The following is a 20124-nucleotide window of genomic DNA, read 5'->3' as shown; positions in this document are numbered from 1 at the left end:
AACAACTGGATTTGAAATTATATTAAACCTATATACAGCAAGGATTACTTAAAATAGGTAAGATAACTGAAACAAGTTTGTCACCCTAGATTTGACAAATTACAGTGATTTGTTACAGGTCGTATAATGTGAGGAGACCGCTAGAGATCGGCATGGACCAGATCCTAAATAGCTTTTAAATAATGTCAAGTAAATTTTTTTTTAAGGGCAATGAGAAGCTTCTTTAGAAGTTTATAGGCATGGAATAGTTATATGTATTGTCACACTAAAGCACGTAAGAATATTAAAGTGTGAATACATGTAGTAGTTATTAAAAATAGTTGTGCATATGAATATTGTATTTGTTGAGAATTTCACAATTCAGTAGGACTACTATTAAATAATTGTAGTTATATCTTAAACATTATGTTTGCCTGATATGTCCCTTAGTAATACATTTTTGGCAATATACATTTTAATAAATTTATTTCATAAAGACTTTTTGGATGGATTTTTATGTTCTTGCTTTGCCCCATAGTAGTTCAACTCAATGAAAGTGACTTCCCTTCAAACTGCATAGTACTTTATAGATTTAGAAAGTGCTCCATCAGACATACTATGGAATTTTCAATAAATAAACAGAAGGATTTGATTGGGGATGATGAAGTTCAGGATATTTTCCATGTTTTATGCCCTGAGTACTTGTTTGCACAGTGGGAATTTCTCTGAGTAAAGATTAATTTCTCAGCGCAGAGGCTTTAGGGCAGCGTTTTCTTGAACAAATCTACTCTCTTTGAAAAGTGAGAAATTCATCCCCAGGCATATTTTTGTTCAGCATGTGTGCATATTCAAATGAATGGCTGAAATCACCAATAACTACAGAGACGGACCCCTGGAGAAAACGTTAAACATGTTCACTTGAAGATATAAATAATAACAGCAAATAAGGTACAGCTGACCAATTTTTCACTCAAAAAGCGACATATATGTAACTCAATAGGAAAGAAATTATTGTCTTCTATGCTAATTAATCATCCAACTGGTTTCACATTTTAAATTTTCTACACATATAGAGTTCAATAGAGCCTATATTTACTTGGGCCTTTGGTAAATTATGTGACTAATAAAAAGAAAACATGTTTTGCCCTAGCTGGTTCAGCTCAGTGGATAGAAAGTAGGCCTACGAACTGAAGGGTCCCAGGTTTGATTCCAGTCAAGGACATATGCCCAGGTTGCGGCTCGATCCCCAGTAAAGGCCATGCAGGAGGCAGCCAATCAATGATTCTCTCTCATCATTGATGTTTCTACCTCTCTCTCCCTCTCCCAAATCAATAAAAATATCTTTTAAAAATGAAAACATGTTTTAAGCATTTTAAAATTTATTATTCTTTTTATCTGAACAAATATGTTCATTAAAGAATATTTAGAAAATGTTGCTCAATAAGGAAAAAAAATAAGTTATTTGTGCCCCATGCCCCCAACCAGAGGTAATTACCAAAACAATTGATGTTATTTTATCGGGTACATGTCTAATTATTTCAACATCTTTCTCTATTTCAACATGTGTGTGTGTTATATACACTGAGTGGCCAGATTATTATGACCACCTGACATTTGTAGGCAAATTAGCCATACACTGCATTGTATGGGATATGGAAGCCGAAGGCCTGTTCCAACACCTTTGCTGTCTGCAGTTGCCAAGATAAAACGTCTCCAATTCGCACAGAAACAAGGATTGTACAGTCGAGCATTGGAAAAGTCATGTTGTCAGATGAATCACGTTTCCAGTTGCATCTTGCAAGATGGCAGAGTGAGAATTTGGCGGAAACAGCATGAAAGCATGCATCCTACATGCATGAGTACAACCCTTCAAGCTGGTGGGGGCAGTGTTATGTTTTGGGGCATGTTTTCCTGGCATGATTTTGGCCCTTTAATTCGTGTGGAACAACATCTGAATAGCACAACATACCTAAGTATCCTTGCTGATCAAGTTCATCCTATCATGTTGATGACGTATCCCAATGGAGATGGCTTCTTCCAACAAGACAATGAATGCGCCATGCCACAGTGCTCGTATTGTGCAGGATGGTTTCAAGAACATGAAGGAGACTTTACCTTGCTTAGGTGGCCCCCACAATCACCAGATCTCAATCCAATTGAGCATTTGTGGGCGAAGTTAAAAGAGCCATCAGGCAGCTGGTTCGACAACCATCAAATCTCACAGAACTGGACAGTGCTATTCATCAGGCATGGTGTCAGATTCTTCGCATCACCTTTCAACATCTTGTGGAGTCAATGCCGAGAAGAATCACTGCAGTATTGAAGGCAAAAGGTGGCCCAACGAAGTACTGATGGGTGGTCATAATAATCTGGCCGGTCATAATAATCTGGCCACTCAGTGTATATATATGTGTATGCCTTCTAAGGATATTATAAAAAGTATATACTTTCATAATCTGATTCATAACTATATTAAGCATTTTTAATTGATTTCAGAGAGGAAGGGAGAGGGAGAGATAGGAACATCAATGATGATGAGAGAATCATTAATAGGCTGCCTCCTGCTTGTCAAACAATAGAAATTGAACCTGCAATCCAGGGATGTGCCCTGACAGGGAATCAAACCGTGACCTCCTGATTCATAGGTTGACATTCAACCACTGAGCTATGCTGGCCTGGCTAAAACTCTGAGCCTTTAACCAACATATCCACCATTCCCTCAACCCCAGACCCCTAGCCCCTGGCAAACACCATTCTACTCTCTGCTTTTATAAGTATGACTTTTTTAGATCCCATATACTGATTCCATGCAGTATTTGTCTTTCTGTGTCCAGCTGACTTTACTTAGCATACTGTCCTCCAGGTTCATCCTCGTTTTCACAAGAGTAGGATTTCCTTCATCTTAAAAGCTAAATAATAATATTCAATTACATATATACCCCACATTTTCTTCATCCATTTAACTAAGCACTCGCTATGCTTTCACTTGTACACTCACTTTTAGTAATAAATACAAGATTGAATTTTTCTAATATATTTTTAGTATTCAAACAATTGATATGCTTTATAGTATACTAGAGGCCCAGTGCACAAAATTTGTGCTAGGGGCTTGGGCCTCAAAGCCCCAGCTGCCTCAGCCTCTCATGGCCCTGGCTGCCTCGCTGCTCCACGGACCCGCCCACCAGTAGTTGTGGAAGGTCGTCTGGAAGGTTGTTCCAGAAGGTGGTGCTGCCATCTGGTCTAATTAGCATATTAGCTATTTATTATATAGGATACCAGTTTTCAAAGACATTTTATAGTTATATTTTGTTTCATTTTTTCAAGAGTCAAAATATTGGGCAAATGTACCTACGCTTATTAGTATTTTCCACATAACAGAAGTTTCAAGAAATTTGTAATATTTTTCCATGATAATTCCATTAATAAATGTTAGAACTTGGTTTTCAATCCATCTCTGAATATAAATCCAATGAAGTTCCTGTAAAATCCTATATTTCCAAGTTTATGTGTATGATTACATTTTATATTTCCTATCAACATATATTATCTGGAAGCAGGAATATTTTTATATTTTTATTCATATTCAATAAAATTATACTTATTTCAGAAACAAAATAGTTTATATAATTTGAAGATAAAACATAATTTAAAAATATCAATCTTTCATTAATATAAACAATTTTTAAAAAATATATTTTATTGATTTTTTACAGAGAGAAAGAGAGAGGGAGAGGAATAGAGAGTTAGAAACATCGATGAGAGAAGAAACATCTATCAGCTGCATACTGCACACTCCCTTCTGCGGATGTGCCTGCAACCAAGGTACATGCCCTTGACCGGAATCCAACCTGGGACCCTTCAGTCCGCAGGCCGACACTCTATCCACTGAGCCAAACCAGTCAGGGCAATATAAACAAATTTTGATAGCATTTTCTCTATAGATTTTCATTTTAATGATTTTTCTTTTTACATTAAGGACATATTTTAAAAGAAAAAAAAAGCTGCAATTGCAGAAAATTAATCACAGTGCATCTTGGCCTGAATGATTCTATAGATTTAAAAAAACGTTTTACTGTCAACTAATGAAAATAACTAGAAAAAAACTAAGGAAAAGTATTTTCATTTTAAACTAGCCCCAGGTATTTCCGAGTTCAGTGAAAACATCTTAGGAACAAACTTATCATAAATGAGTGCTAAGGTCTGTTTGTTTTTATCATTCTGTGTGAAAGCTTAGTCTATATATTCTTTCTCTGAAGTTTTATTTGATGGATTGTAAAATATTGAAGGTATAGAAGGAACACACTCAGGAAAAGCACTGAATTTGAGCTCTAAGGACTTGCAAAAGGAAGTGCAGCATCATGCAAACTATGTGAATCTTGGAATCAGATGGACTGAGGCTTTAGACATGCACCTGCCAGTTATTAGTTTGTCCATCATAGATATACTAGCTTTCCACGCCGTCATGCCTCTATTAGAAATATATTCAGCTGCATATTACAGAAACGCCATAGAAACAAACAAACAAAAGTGGTTCACACAGAAGACAGGTTTATTTTGCTCACTGTGTTTAGTGGAATTCCCCAGCCTCCTGCTTGTACCCGCCTTGGCCTGGTGCCACCTGCTCACCTGCTCTACCATCCTGCCATGGTTCCGCTGTTGTCAGGCCCATTGGTGCCCGGCAGCGACTCCATTGCCACCCACTGCCAGTGCTGCCTCGCAGACACCCATCATGTTTCATGCTGCCCCCTGGTGGTCAGTGTACATCATAGCGAGCAGTCGAACTCCTGGTCAAACGACCATCCCAGGGGACAATTTGCATATTAGGCTTTTATTATATAGGATGTCTCAGAGATTAAAAAAGGGGGAAAAGTGTTTTTTTTTTATTAATATATTTTATTGATTTTTTACAGAGAAGAGGGAGAGGGATAGAGAGTTAGAAACATCAATGAGAGAGAAACATCGATCAGCTGCCTCTTGCACGCCCCCTACTGAGGATGTGCCCGCAACCAAGGTACATGCCCTTGACCGGAATCGAACCTGGGACCCCTCAATCCACAGGCCAACGCTCTATCCGCTGAGCCAAACCGGTTAGGGCTATTTTTTTTAATATAAAACCTACAGAACTTATATCACTAAATTGAATAGGTTTAGGGGTTCTATGATGTATTTATTTGTGCAACAATTATTTACCGCATGCCTATATATACTAGGCATTGCAGGCACTGAAAGTATAGCATTGAACCAAATTGAAATCTCTCCTTGCTCTTGTGGGTTTTATGATCTAGAGCAGCAATTTTCAACCCGTGTACCACCTGGCACACTGGTGTGCTGCAAGTATTTTTAAAACATGCAATGCCTGACTAGTCAGGGCTCTGACCTCTTTTCACTTAGATTGTCAAGTAAAAAAATGACAACAGTCAACACAACAATAGCCATCCAGTATGAATGTCCTGTCTTGAATCACATATATATGTCACATAATAGAGTTGCATCTTATCAGTCACATTGCATAACATGGTTGTGTCTGACTGGTTAATTCTTGGTACCATAAATTCTGACATATAAGTCTGGGCACTTGATTTTTTAAAAAGTCACACTGGAGCAGAAAAGGTAAGTAGTTACTATTATTATTATTTTTTATTTTTTGTAAATTAATCAAAATTATACTTATTTTTTGTCAGATAAAAAAATAAATATATGTTTTGGTGTGCCACAGAATTTTAGCAATTATGTGTGCTATGAATGGAAAGGGTTGAAAATCACTGATCTAGAGTTATTCTCACATCTTTTATTATATAACTCATTTTGCTCAAAATAATATATAATTCTACATAAATTCCAAAATATGGATGGCTCTGCTTCTAGACACTAAGTCACATTAATCTTAGACATGTTTTATTAAAACCTGATGAGTGAAAAGTGATTATGTTATCTGAATGAGGTTCCTATTGCTGCTATAACAAATTACCAAATAACTAAAGGCTTAAAACAACAGAAATCAGTATCACTGGGCTGCAAGTCTTTAGCAGGTATCACTCCCGCCGGAGACTTGCAGGAGAACATAATCTTTGATTGAGGCATTCCTTGGTTTATGGTCAGATCTCTCCAATCTTTGCCTCAGGGATCACATTGTTGAAAAATCTCCTTCTACCTCTCCCTTATAAATGTTCATGTCACTATACTTGGGCCCACCTGAATAATTCAGGGTAATCTTCCCATTTTAAGATTTTAATTTAACCACATCTACAAGACCCATATTTTGTGTGTGATATTTAATATTCACAGATTCTAAGGATAAGGACATGGACATCTTTGGGGTCCATTACTTATTCTACTACATCATAATTTTAATTTATTTATTGAGGTTGCATTTTTTTTCTTTTTATTTGCTAGTGTTTCTTCTTTATAAATTACATGATACACCAATGACCTGTTTAACTGTCTATTGCTATACTCATCTTTTTTCCTTAACTATTGGAGATTTTAATTCTTATTATTTGTTCTAAATAATGTTTTGTCTTTGCATCTTGTCTTTCAACATCTTTATGAACATTACTATGCACAGCTTAAGAAAGCATAACTACCTTAGTTCAATTTTTTCTCTCTCCCTTACTAGTTGTGTGGCCTTAAAAAAGTTATTTAAGATTTATGTTTTTAGTTACTTCACTTTAAAAAAAAATATTTTTATTGATTTCAGAGATGAATGGAGAGGGAGAGAGAGATAGAAACATCAGTAATGAGAGAAAATCATTGATTGGCTGCCTCCTGCTGCTCCTTACTGGGGATCAAGCCTACAACCTAGGCATGTGCCCTTGACCAGAATCAAACCCAGAACCCTTCAGTCTGTAGGCTGATGCTCTATCCACTGAGCCAAACCAGGTAGCCAGCTAAGGCTACTTCACTTTTTATTTAACTATTTGTCTTATTATATTTTTCTAGTATGATAGAAAAATATGATAAGAGTTAAAAGTGACAATAACAAAAGTGTGCAAAACGTATTAAATAAACAGGATACCTTAGATTGCATTTTCCTTAGATTCATGGATAAAATTTTATGTTTAAAATAGTTACTGAGAAGCTAGTGTATTCCAAAATCATCTTAATTCAAATTACTTAGAAAGTACTCTTTTTTATCAGAGTAAAATTTGAAATAGAAAGTGTAAAGTAAAAAATAAACTTTTTTAAAAACATGTAAATAGTCAAAATAATTTGAAGATGACAATAATTATACTTATAACTTGTTAAATGTTATAAGATCAAATTTCTATTAAATCATGTTTGAGTCCCATCTATCTCTATACTTGCTAATGTCTGCATATATATGTATACATATATATTTACATATATATATATACACATATATATACATATATATAGATTAAAGTGTCCATTAAATAATAACTAGTTTAGTGTTTTTAATGTGCTTCATTGATTTTTTTGTCCTTATTACAGCATTACCAATATGGTCAAATAGCTCAATGCTATTAGTTACTTAATTCACTTGTAATATTTTTAAAATAGTATATGAAAATAACATTACAAAAAAAAGGGACCATATGTGAATTGGGGATATGTAGGTTTAAATTACCATTTCATATCATTATAAAGAGAAAAACTTAAATACATACAAAACATATCAACAAACAAATTGGATAAAAGAAAAGCCATTTCTCTAATAGTAGAAAAAGGAAAACAGGCCAATACATAAACTCAGAGTAATTAACTCCAATAAATGCAAAGTAACTGCATACAGCAGTTTAAATTATTGCTTAGTTTTAGTCTTTGCAATTTTTTACCTGATAAAAGTATAAATAAGCCAATTACCAATTACACTGTTTTTATGTTTTATTGTTTAAATGTTTTCTATTGATTTTAGAGAGAGCGAAAAGGAGAGGAAGGCTGCCTCCTGCATGGGATCAAGCTCACAACCCCACATGGCCCTGACTGGGAATCGAACTGGTGACCTCCCAGTGCATGGGACGATGCTCAACCAACTGAGCCAACACTGGCCAGGGCCAATTATGATTTTTTAAGTAAGGTGTAAGTCATATGATAGCAATACAAACCTGAATATGTACCGTTCATCTAGAACTGGGCTTCTCAACCTCAACCTCGCTGTCATTTTTGGACAGAAGATTCTTTGTTATGGGGCTGCCCTGTGAATCTGCTGATATATGAGGCACCCATGGCTCTGACTTCTAGATGGTCACAGCACCCCTCCTCCCAATCACTTTTGACAACCAAAACTATCTGCAGACATTAAAAATGTCCCCCCAGGGAGAAAGTCACACCCTTTAAGAACAGTTAATATAGAAAATAGAGTCTTGCCATACTACTAGTAACTAAGGACTCTAGAATGAAAAAAAAAAAATGACTTAATTCTGTTAAATCTGAAGCTGCTTACATAATTTATGCCTCATTTTCAGATTACTGAAAGTGAAAGCCAGTATTTCTTATTTCCTGGCATTGCTTTAAAAAATCTTATACAGGTTTAAAGGAATTATTGATTTTTATATCTTGCTTTCTTGACTTTACATCTATGAGAGCTGTGGCTAGTTATGAAGTGATACACTTAATAAAAAATAACATCCTGAACATTTGAAGCTAGGTTGTGTTTCTTTATTACAAATAAAGAGAAGTGTCACTACACAGGGCAGGAGACACTGCAGTCCTTACAGTTGGAGGAGCAAACTACTCAATTCAGGCCAGGTTACCGGGGACAGATGGGCTTTCTACTCTTAATTAGCTCAAAGTTACCTCTCTCTCTTATGTATTAGCGGAAAGACAAATGTGCTTGGGCTTTTACACCTGGTTAAATTTACTACTTTCCATCCATGGGACTACACCTTACACTAATAGAAGAAAAATCACTAAAATAAAGACTTGTCTTATAATTATGAAGCCTTGATTTTCCCCACATATTTACAAGCAGTACTAACTGAAAATAGAAAATTTTAAATGTGTTCACATTGTAAATATGCATATTCATTGAAACCAAGACATTTTTGCAATTAAAAATGAAGTGAAGTTGTATGTACATCAGACATGCTAGCTCTCTTTCTTCACACTATTAAATACATGTGAATGTCATCTCAATACCAATATAATCTAACTTTCTTACTTCTTTCTAAATGAAAAGCATAAAATTAGTCTAAAAATGAATTAAAAATTTGATTGAAACTATGATATGAAAAATATAAATTAGTATATTTATCCATATGCATTTTCATAACAATTTAGTTTGTTTTCTATACCATATTCATATTGAGATAAAGGCAAATAAGTAGTCTTTTGAATTATTTCTAGTAAAAATCAATTTATCTAATTTTTCACTATTGCAAATTAGGTTTCATGAAGAGAAAACATCCCAAATAGAAAATAAAGTTTGTCTTAGTAACTACTTAAAATAAAAAAAATTATATTAAATAAAGAGTAAGCTTGATTGAGTTGAGTTAATACTTACATTATTATGAACCATCCATCAGAGTATCAGTAGACACATTTTCTCCAAAATCTACTTCTTCAAATTTCATTTAACAAATAAAGATTTGAGTTTAATAATAGAACTTATAAACTACCTTTATATTCAAGAAATCAAAAATGTGCAGATGCTGTGTACTATAAAGCAGATATCATGAATTATTCAAAGTACTTTACATAGTGTGTGTGTATTTGTGTGTGCTCAATTGAAAGCAATCATGCAAATGAGGTATTATTTTATTATTCCCTAACGACCAATCAAAATAAATAAATCCCTGAGGTCAAAATGACTAGAAAATTACTGATATCTGAAGTCCAATTTGTCAGATTCCACAGCATATCTGCATTTAAAGCTACCCACTGAGCTTTATGGGCATTTGACAAGTAAATCATGCATTTGTAAATCTGTGAACACAAGCCAATTCTGAATGGCCTTCTCAATTGTGATTAATTTTGAAATAGCACTTTTTGAATGGCAGCAGATGATATTGAGTTTCTCCTTTATTTGTGTTATTTTCTAGCTGGTCACCCCTCCCCCTTTGAGTTGCACTAAGTGGAGCCACATAAAAAATAAGAACTCTGCAACTCTGTGTACAGAGTTCTGCTGAAATTCTGGAAATTCAGGAGTGGATATCCAGAAATTTGGGAGTGAAACATCCAATTTGTGTAAAATATGTTTTTTATGTGTTCTGTCTTGGTGAGTGGCAATGGAAGTTAAGTATTAAATAATTCAAAAGGCCTGAACCTCTTTTCAATAGCTGGTCCTGCCTTGGGCTTTCACTTATACAGACTCAAGAGGCCCTTCATGCTGAGCAGGAATGGACTGATTCCTACAGCTGCAAAGGCAAGACCCAGCATGCCGAAGAAAAATGATGTGACTCCGTGGAAAAGAAGTTTCACCATATTCCTGTCTTGCAGTGGAATTTCCACTTCTGTCCAATATTTATGTTTAGGAAGTATGACTCCCAAGCTTCAAAACCAGGTATGCAAGAAATATCACCTGCCTTTATCTTCTAAAAATCAAATGAGTTTCAACTTGGCAGTCTAATTATAATGAATTCACAGAGACTCTGGGAGAATTGGAGAATGCTTCCCTTAGTAGCCATCAGAATTGTATGCAGTTGTGTAATTTACAAAGCTCTAAGCAGCAGTTCTCAACCTGTGGGTCACGACCCCTTTGGGGGTTGAATGACCCTTTCACAGGGGTCGCCTAAGACCATCGGAAAACGCATATATAATTACATATTGTTTTTGTGATTAATCACTATGCTTTAATTATGTTCAATTTGTAACAATGAAATTGGGGGTCACCACAACATGTGGAACTGTATTAAAGGGTCGTGGCATTAGGAAGGTTGAGAACCACTGTGAGTCTAAGGCATTTGTCATCTGTCATCTACTTTCACTAAGATAACTGATTTTCCCCCTTTATATGACATTTTCAATTCTGCCACTGAAAGGGCGAGGGCTATGCCCTCCATCTTGCCCATATCCTCCATGTTGGAGCAGCTGCCACGTGTGGCCTTCTTCCTGGAAGCCCAGGCCTCTGCTGGCCACGCCCGGGATTTTAAACTAACCAATGACAATCAAGGGAAGTGCGCGCTGTAGAGATGACCACATCCTGTGTAACAAGACCCGGCTTGCGCCTGGCCAATCGGCAGGCCCACAATCCCCTCACTCCACCCCCTATTAAAACCCGGTTTTTCCCAGACGGGGGCACTCTGCTTCCAGTCGCTGCGCTGGCCTGGAGCAGAGTCGGGCTGGCTAGCCCTCAATAAAAAGATCCTTTGCTTTTGCATCGAACATGGCTCCCTGTTGGTATGTGGGGATCTTGAAATCTGGGCATAACAGCCACCTCTATGCTGCTTCTGGTCCATATTCAAGAATCAAAAACTCTCTTGATTTCAGATATGATTCTGTGTCTAAAAAAAATCACATGCCTCCTTTTGTCAGAGATTTTGTCAATTTGCTTGAGAGTGTCCAGGAAGCACAGGTACTCATGGAGGACCATGTATAGGCCTCTCTCCTTGCCCCAGCCTAAGGTAACATCTATATAACATATGTAAAGCCCCTATAAGGAGAAACAGGAAGATAAATAAAAGGCACCACGTGGATATCCAAAACATTATCCAGATACTTAAGACAGCATGGAGGGACCTGGAGAGTATCATGCTAAGCAAAATAAGCCAGTCAGAGAAAGACAAGTATCACATGATCTCACTTATATATTCAATTGTGAAATCACAGCCTGCATGGCTTGGGTTCAGAAGCCTGGAGAAAGAGCTGACGTGCAAATTAATACACAAGACAAGAAATATAAATTTAGAAAATTATGGGGGAAGCCAGAGAAAGCTTAGTTCTAGTGACCAAGCTCCGCTGAATCTCCATACTCATCTCCTTTTTATTTACTAGAATACACAATTGTCCTTTAAGAATGCAAACAGGCATATCAAAGGTAATGTTTAGTGAATAGTAAAAAGATTATCAGGTTAGGGGGGTGGCCTTCGGCCATTCATTCAACAGCAGGTAGTAATATGCAGATATTCAGCCTTCTGAATATCAAAGTCTATTCAGTCTTCTGATGGGACTTCTCACATTTGTATATTAATTACTGTTGATCTTTACCTCCAGCATTCAATCTAATGAATAAAATAAGCTGATAAACAAAATAGACCCAGAGACATGGAAGCATGGCACAGACTGACAGATCTCAGAGAGCAGGGGGCAGGGGGCAGGGAGCTGGGGGGTGAGAGAGATTAACCAAAGAATTTTTTTAAAAAATATATTTTATTGATTTTTTACAGAGAGGAAGGGAAAAGGATAGAGAGTTAGAAACATCGATGAGAGAGAAACATCAACTAGCTGCCTCCTGCACACTCCCCACTGGGGATGTGCCTGCAACCAAGGTACATGCCCTTGACCGGAATTGAACCTGGGACCCTTCAGTCCTCAGGCTGACGCTCTATCCACTGAGCCAAACCGGTTAGGGCTAACCAAAGAATTTATATGCATATATGCATAACCCACAGACACAGATAATAGTATGCTAAAAGCTTGGGGTGTGGGGAGGCGGGAGCTGGGTGAAGTGGTCAATGGATGAAAGAAGAGGAACATCTGTAATTCTTTCAACAATAAAGATTTTTTTTTAAAAAAAATGACTAGACTAGATCATTTAAAGTGATTTCTAAAAAATGAAATTGATAAAAGCAAGTTATCTGATGCCAAAAATGTTGTATGCAGCTCCTCTATATTCCTAATGCTATTCAGAACCTCAAAAGTCATACTTCTCAGCCCAGAACAGTGAACTGCAGCAGCGTCTACTGCTGTTGTCACAATCTGTTCTTCCTTTTGTTCATAGTAATATGGTATTAAACTGTTCCGATCCCTGGAATACAATCAAGGGGGTGTTCGCCACAGACCAACAGGCCAACTAATGACTCCCTGAACCTGTCTTGTGGCTAAGGTTAAATAGTTCTGCAATCAGAATTGGCAAAGCATATCTCTGATAGTTTAGCTTCCTGATCCCAGCAGAGGTAGAAGTTCTCTTGGCAAACCAGGTCTGAGTTGTATTTCTGGGAGTTGCTCTTAAAGACTCAGATATCCCCAGACCCACACTGTCCAGTTCAATGGTCCAGAGCCACATGTGATTGTTGAGCCCTTAAAATGTTGGTGTTCCAAATTGAGATGCACTATAAATGTGAAAAACAAAACAGATTTCTAAGACAGTACAAAAAAGTAACATGTCTGTCATATGTTTATATTGATTAGCTATTGAAATAAAAAATATTTTACATTAGGTTATATAGTATAAAATTAATTTTATCTTATTCTTTTATATTTTTAATGTGACTACTAAACAAATTAAAATGGTATATATAGCTCTTATCAGATTTCTATTGGACAGCGCTGCCTAAGACCTTCTAAAGATTTTTTTCAACACAATCTCCTAATAAGTTCCATTCCTTGCAAGAGATGGCCTTATCTTAGAAAAGTTAGTCTCACTTGCAATCTTGAAATCCTTTTTTAAACTTCCTCAAAAAATATAACTTGAAAAGAAACAAAGTTCCATTTTGGAAAAAAAAATTCTTAAAATATGCCAGTCCTATCACATTGCTAAAATGTAAATAAAATACATCTATAGATGTAGAGTTAAAATACACAGATGTTCAACAGCATATGTGAGCTCTGAAACCTCCTGATGTGCAAAATAAATTACATAAATTAGTACTGTTAATTACTCTCCAAAGGGCAATGTCAAAATGATAGATGGATAATTCTGATTATTGAATGTTCTCTGTCAAGCATAGAAAAATGAATTAGATCGATTCAACCTGAGTGATTTTTTTGATGTACCAATGTTTCCATCAATATTTTTCTTTGCTTCTTTCCTTCTCTATTAGTTTCCTTATTTTGATAATCATTAATATAAATAACTCACCATATCTGTTGGTTGTTAAGTTGGATTTTTGAATAATCATAAGAAAAAAGGGAATGAAAAAAGTAATAAGCATTAATTACAATCATATTTATTGTATTACCACAGCCTTTGTTTTTATTCATTCAATTACTTGCTTTTTAAGCACAGGAAATCACAAAATATTTGAACAAAATAAATATGTTTTAACCCTTGCTTCTTACAAACTGATCAGGGAACATTTTTCAATCAGTATTTCCTATATATATTGCTCATCTTTTTATAGAAGACAAATTATAATATTTTATTATTGAACAAAATCATGATACTAATTAATTTATTTATAACAAATAAAATAAGGAGTTATCAGGTCTCTATCTGGCTAGGAGAGGATGGGGTGCCCTAACTGACTGCAGGGGAAGCAAGAATTAACACCTCTTGCTCATGGCTGTCATCTAAACCCAGGTCTCTTAAACTAAGAAAGTATAGTTCAGAAGTTAAAACCAACATGCAACATATTAAAAAGACAGTAAGTCCAGAAGCTACAGTGGCAAATATGAGTGATCTGTCCAGCTAGACGATAAATCCATTCCAAAACATTTACGCATCATACAATCAGCAAGAAAGAATATTGGCAGCGTTCCATGAGCTATTTTGCTTGGATTAAAGGGTTCACTTTGTATTAAATCCCTGAGGTTTTATCTGGAGGGAGTTGGGGTGGTATGATATATTGTCCTAGATGGTTAAAGAAACTTAAGTAGAATAGACTTAAGAGATTTGAAAAGGAAAAACTCCTGTTTTTCTTCTCTACTGTTCACTCTACTCACAGAATGCTTCATTTCAGACACTCTGGTCACCAATGGTCTGTGCATTTTTTTTTCTCATACCAAGCAATTATTTGACTACAACTGGTTGACCTACAATCCATTTCAGTTCTGACACCATCTACCTGGAATTAGCATCAGATTCCACAGATGAATGAACAAGCCTCACAAGACTTCCTCCAACACACACACACACACACACACACACACACTCACACACACACACAAATACACACACACTCACACACACACACAAATACACACACAAATACACACACACAAATACACACACACACACTCATACACACACACAAATACACACACACACACTCACACACACACACAAATACACACACACACAAATACACACACACACACAGACGCTTCAGATACCAATCTCGTGATTCCCCTTGTCCAGGTTGTTGCCTGTGCTTCTGACAACTGGATATAAATTAGAGGTTCCTGGGACCTCCAAATTGGGCTGGATTAATTTGCTAGGGTTTCTCACAGAACTCAGGAAAACAGTTTGCCTACTAGGTTATCAGTTACAAAATGGGTTATCAGTTAACCCAGAAAGAGCTAGACAGAAACATCCATAGGGTAAGGTATGTGGGGAGAGGCTCAGAACTCCCATGTCTTCTTCAGACAGAGCACCTACCAGCACCTTCCCATGTTCACCAACCTGGAAGCTTTCTAAACCACCCTATAGTTCAGAGTTTTATTTTTGAAAGCTTTATTATGTAGGCATGTTTGATTAAACCATTGGCTTTCAAAAGTCAATTCATTAACATAAATTGAGGTATGGTTGAAAAGAGCTTATTATTTATTACTTAGGAAATTCCAGGTTTTGAGGGAGCTCTGTGCCAGGAAGTGGAATTAAGACTATATATATACATACATATAATAACTCACATCATAGTATGTCAGAAATACAAAGAGGAAGAAAGCAAGGAAGGAAGAGAGACAGAAAGTGTTAGTGTTACCGGAGAAAAACATGCCTCGTCCTTCCCCATTGCTAGCAGGAGCAGGGGTACCGGTGGAATAAGCATTTGTAGAGGCCCCCACAGAGGATAAAGTATGGCAGAAAGCTTTATTTTTAGGGAATTACACCCCTGGGTTTCCAAAGTCCCATTTCCCTTAGTCCAGTCATAGAAGAAATGTAACTGGAGTTTCAGTAAAGCTAGAAGCAAAGCAATGTGCAGAGTTTCCTTTCCATGTTGGAGCTGGGTCCAGTTCAGCATCAGGTTAGTTACATTCATTAGTCTATTGAGTTTGGGGGCAAATGCAGGGAAGCAGAACCAAAAGAACCCCATAAGCCCAGGTTCACAGGAATCCCAAGAGAGCAAACTTCTTTGTTCAGGAAATTATGTCTCAAATTTCCTTGCTCTTGCAGGGGCCATGTTCATTCTGGCCAACCATCTTGTCCCCAGATGTGATTGACAGGCAAGTACCTTCCCTATGCCATCCCACCTTTGCTGGGCATGTGTCTATCTTCCTTTTGTCCAGTCCCTTTCCGACAATGTTTTTCCGGGAACATGTCTATAATGTCTGATCTTCCCGTTCCTCCTTGCTTATCTATATATCCGTATACATAAAAGGCTAAGTAACTGTCCGACAATTTGTCCCACAGGCCAGTAGGTATAATGTGCACTGCCCACCAGGGGGCAGATGCTCAACACAGGAGCTGCCAAGCTGTGGTGACTTGGCAGCAGCGGTTCTCGGATGATGCACCCCAAACCAGAGAGGAGGGAGCCGGATTCTTCACAGGGCCCTGCGATTCCACCTTCAGCCGTGGGTTCTGTTGTAGCTGCGGCACTGTTGGCCCCGAATCTGGTTTACTGCACACTTGGGTTTGCATTCCACACCCTGTATGACAGCAACTTTGCAGAATTCCCTCTCACACTCCGGGGCCTCTCGGGGGATGTCGGAGAGCTAGTTTTGGCCCCATCCCCACAGGCCAGGCCAAGGGAGCCCACCTGCCAGAGGGAATCCCCGCTCACTCCACAGACACCCTTGGAGCCACAGCACCACCCCAGGTGTGGCCAGCAGGGGAGGGACCACGGGAGGTTGGTTCCAGAGCGTGTCTGGCCCATCTCGCCCAGTCCCACCCCGCAGGCCACCTTCTAATTAATTTCCTTTCAATGTGCACAAATCCATGCACCGAGCCACTAGTTATTAATAACTAGCTAGTTTCAATGGAATCATTAGGAGGACTGGATGAAGAGAAAAACTACAGTATATTAGAGCTAACAATCTCATTATTTTGTATTAATAAGTACATTGGAGAAGGAAGAATAAACAATTAAAATACTTTACAACGTAAGAGGACAGTTTCTTTATTGTTACTATAGTTTTCACATAATTCTTTACATATATATATATATATTTTCTCAAATCTTATTTATTGACCAACTATTATTGACTCCTCTACCCAACACTGATCTTAATATTCTGGAAAATAAGTATAATTTTAAGAGACTTTCTGCCCTCTAAGATCATATACTCTTATAGACTTACACTCAAAGAAATCGGCATATATATTCAATTTAATTACTCATTTCCATTGTTCTATTTGGTTGGTTTAAGGTCATGGAGCATTTGCTTGCTTGCAGCCATTTTAAAAATACAGTGTTGCACCAAATTATACAATGTCTCATAATACTAATGTGATAGTTTTTATACACCTCTGACTTGGTATTTAGGTGTTTAATGGGTAAAAGCAATTACAGAGATGGTTTAAATTAATAAGCAGATGTAGTCCATTGACTGATAGACAGTTTATTTAGATAATGACAAATATGGTTCTAATTTTCAGTATTTTTTTTTTACATAAAATGCTAGATTTAAAGGGACATTATATTAGAGAGAAGTTTGTTGTTGTTTTTTTAAATTTTCCACTGAAATCTGATGACAATATTATGTTAAACTTTAAATATATTATACTCTTCTGAAACTCTCCCTTCTCTCTCTCACATACACATTCTCAAACACAGGTACCTGTACACATACATCTTCCACAGCCTTCAGGAAATTCTACTCCTTTCTCTGAGTACTGAAAAACTAAATGATTTATGAACTCACTTTTTGAGGAGTGTATTTTTTTTCTTTGGCACCTACTTTGATAAAAAAACATTTTTGAGATGATTTTTTTCTGGGATTAAAGTCTAAGATTGCTGACAAAATGTGAGGGATTTTAAAGTCCTTTTTAAAAATAAATATTAGGTTCCACTCTTTCTATATGAAATTACAGTAGGAATGAATCCATTTGAGTATTTGAAAGAATATTCCCACTAAATATTTTATGATTCTTTAGAGAAACAGAACATTCTTTTGCCCCATTTGATCTTTTGGAGAATATTCTCTATGGCCCAATTGATTTTTCAAGTTCCTTTCTCTTTTAGAAGAATATGTCAGCTCTCAAGTGACCAGTAGTTCTTTTTATCTGATGTGGTCTCTTTAAAACCCATAAGCATGTTTGGGTTATCAGATCTACTTTAAAATGCTGCCATTCATCTGTTCAATTTAATGCTTGCTCAGGAGGGAGCTGCTGTATTGACTAAGGGCTGTGCCACAATGAAGCTCGGAAAATGAGAAAAGAAAGAAAGGCAGGCCCAAGCTAAGCATACCATTAACTCCCCCTAAGACTGTAGTACATCAATAGAGCATTAGACCTAATCATGTTTTAGACAGGTAGTCAACCACAGAAAAGAATAATCAGAGATATTTATTCAGAAAGGAACACTGTTTTTAGTCTTTAAGCATTTGCTCCTCTTTTCTCCCTGAAAATGATGTGTAGTGATTAGTTTTTATCTGAGCAGGCAGGCATTCTCTCTTAAAAATTGAAATATGTCCTACTCTATAGAATAGAAATAAAAAAGAAGGATGTAGCTTTTGCCTTGTCTAATGCTTAGAGGATGCTTATTAAACGAAATAAATAGTCTAAGTCCATTCTTAGCGGCAGATAATATTTTTGTGTTTTATATTGATTGAGGAGGAAGTCACACGGGGTTCCTTTTCAATGTTCTATTGTGAATGGACATTCTTTGTACTCATTAATACCTAGTTAAGTCTCAGGACAGTAAAACTTGCTTTTAATTTACAACCAGCTTAGTAAACTATTACTGCTTTTCTGTTTCTGTTAGAAAGTCATTTAACTTTCTTTACAAGGAGAGCTGCCTAATTCTTTCTTAAGGATTAAGAAAAAGGAAAGAGGTAAAAAAGAAGGAAGGGAGAAAGGAGAGAAAGGATCTTGACTGGGATTTATGCTTGTCAGAGGGAGCAGCATTTCTCAATCCAAAATATGCCTCTTTAAATATTGGCAACTTAAAGTAGTTATTTTTAATAAACAAAAGACTTAGGGAAAACCGCTGACGTTCTCCCTCACTGGCGAAAAGGAATTTAAGTAGAAGGCTTGCTTCAGAAAGAGAGATGTCATCACAGATAACTCTAGTTTAATATGAACTAAGTGTGAGAGACAGGGATGTCAACGTAAGAAACATTCAAAACTGTGAAGACTTTGAGCCAAACTGTTGACAAATGCCAGGAAGCAGAATCTCAACGAATTGAGATAATGTTCCAGAGAATGGTGGTTTTGCACCTTGTTTTATACATTATAATCAAAAGAGGAGACATAAGTGGGTTACATGAAATCCATAGGTGATCGATTAGAGAGGTGGGAGAAAGCAAAGTGGGAAACCTCTGGGATTGGATAAGAAGTAAAAATGATAGAAACATACTTCTTTTACTTAGGTGGGTGCAGGGTAGTTAACACTCAACAATTAACTCAATAACAATGAGGGGATTTGTAGTCTCTGCAGAGAAGTGCCTGTGCTTTGAGGGGTCCAGAAAAAGGGACATTACTTTGATATTCTAATGATATACTATCATAGATGCAAAAGACAATAGACAGGCTCAGTTAAGGTAAAGATTGAACTTTGTCAGGGAAGATACTGGCCTAGGATATGACTACCCACTATAAATCGCTTTTTCAGTTTAACAACTTTTAATTTCAGACCATCCTTTGTGGTTACTTTAGGCTTATGAGTTTTCAAAGCCTCCACAGAAGCCTTCCCTGAGCTAGTCAGGTTAGCATGTGGCTCCTTTTCATCCTCAGGGCGGGACCTGGCAAGGCCTCTTTGATCAAAGTCCTTTTGGTGTCCCATTGTTAAAGATGTCCCATCAAATATTTATTTACTAGTACAAAACATTTGCTTTTCTGTCTCCATGTGCATTGCCTTTCTGTCCTCTGAAGTTCCAAACCCCCACCCCACCCTTTTCTCCTTAGCTCAAGATGGCATATAAGCCTTAACTGTCCAATGTGTCCTTGAGTCTCATACTAGTATTCATATAGCACCCCTGTAGGTACATATGTTTTAAATTTGGTTATTTTCTCCTCTTAATCTACCTCAGGTTAATTTTGTTGTTAGC

The sequence above is a fragment of the Myotis yumanensis genome, unplaced genomic scaffold, assembly GCF_028538775.1.
Source record: "Myotis yumanensis isolate MYYU_CA2020_CCGP unplaced genomic scaffold, mMyoYum1.0.hap1 SCAF_2, whole genome shotgun sequence".
In the NCBI taxonomy this organism is placed as follows: Eukaryota; Metazoa; Chordata; class Mammalia; order Chiroptera; family Vespertilionidae; genus Myotis; species Myotis yumanensis.
This window is presented reverse-complemented; position numbering follows the sequence as displayed.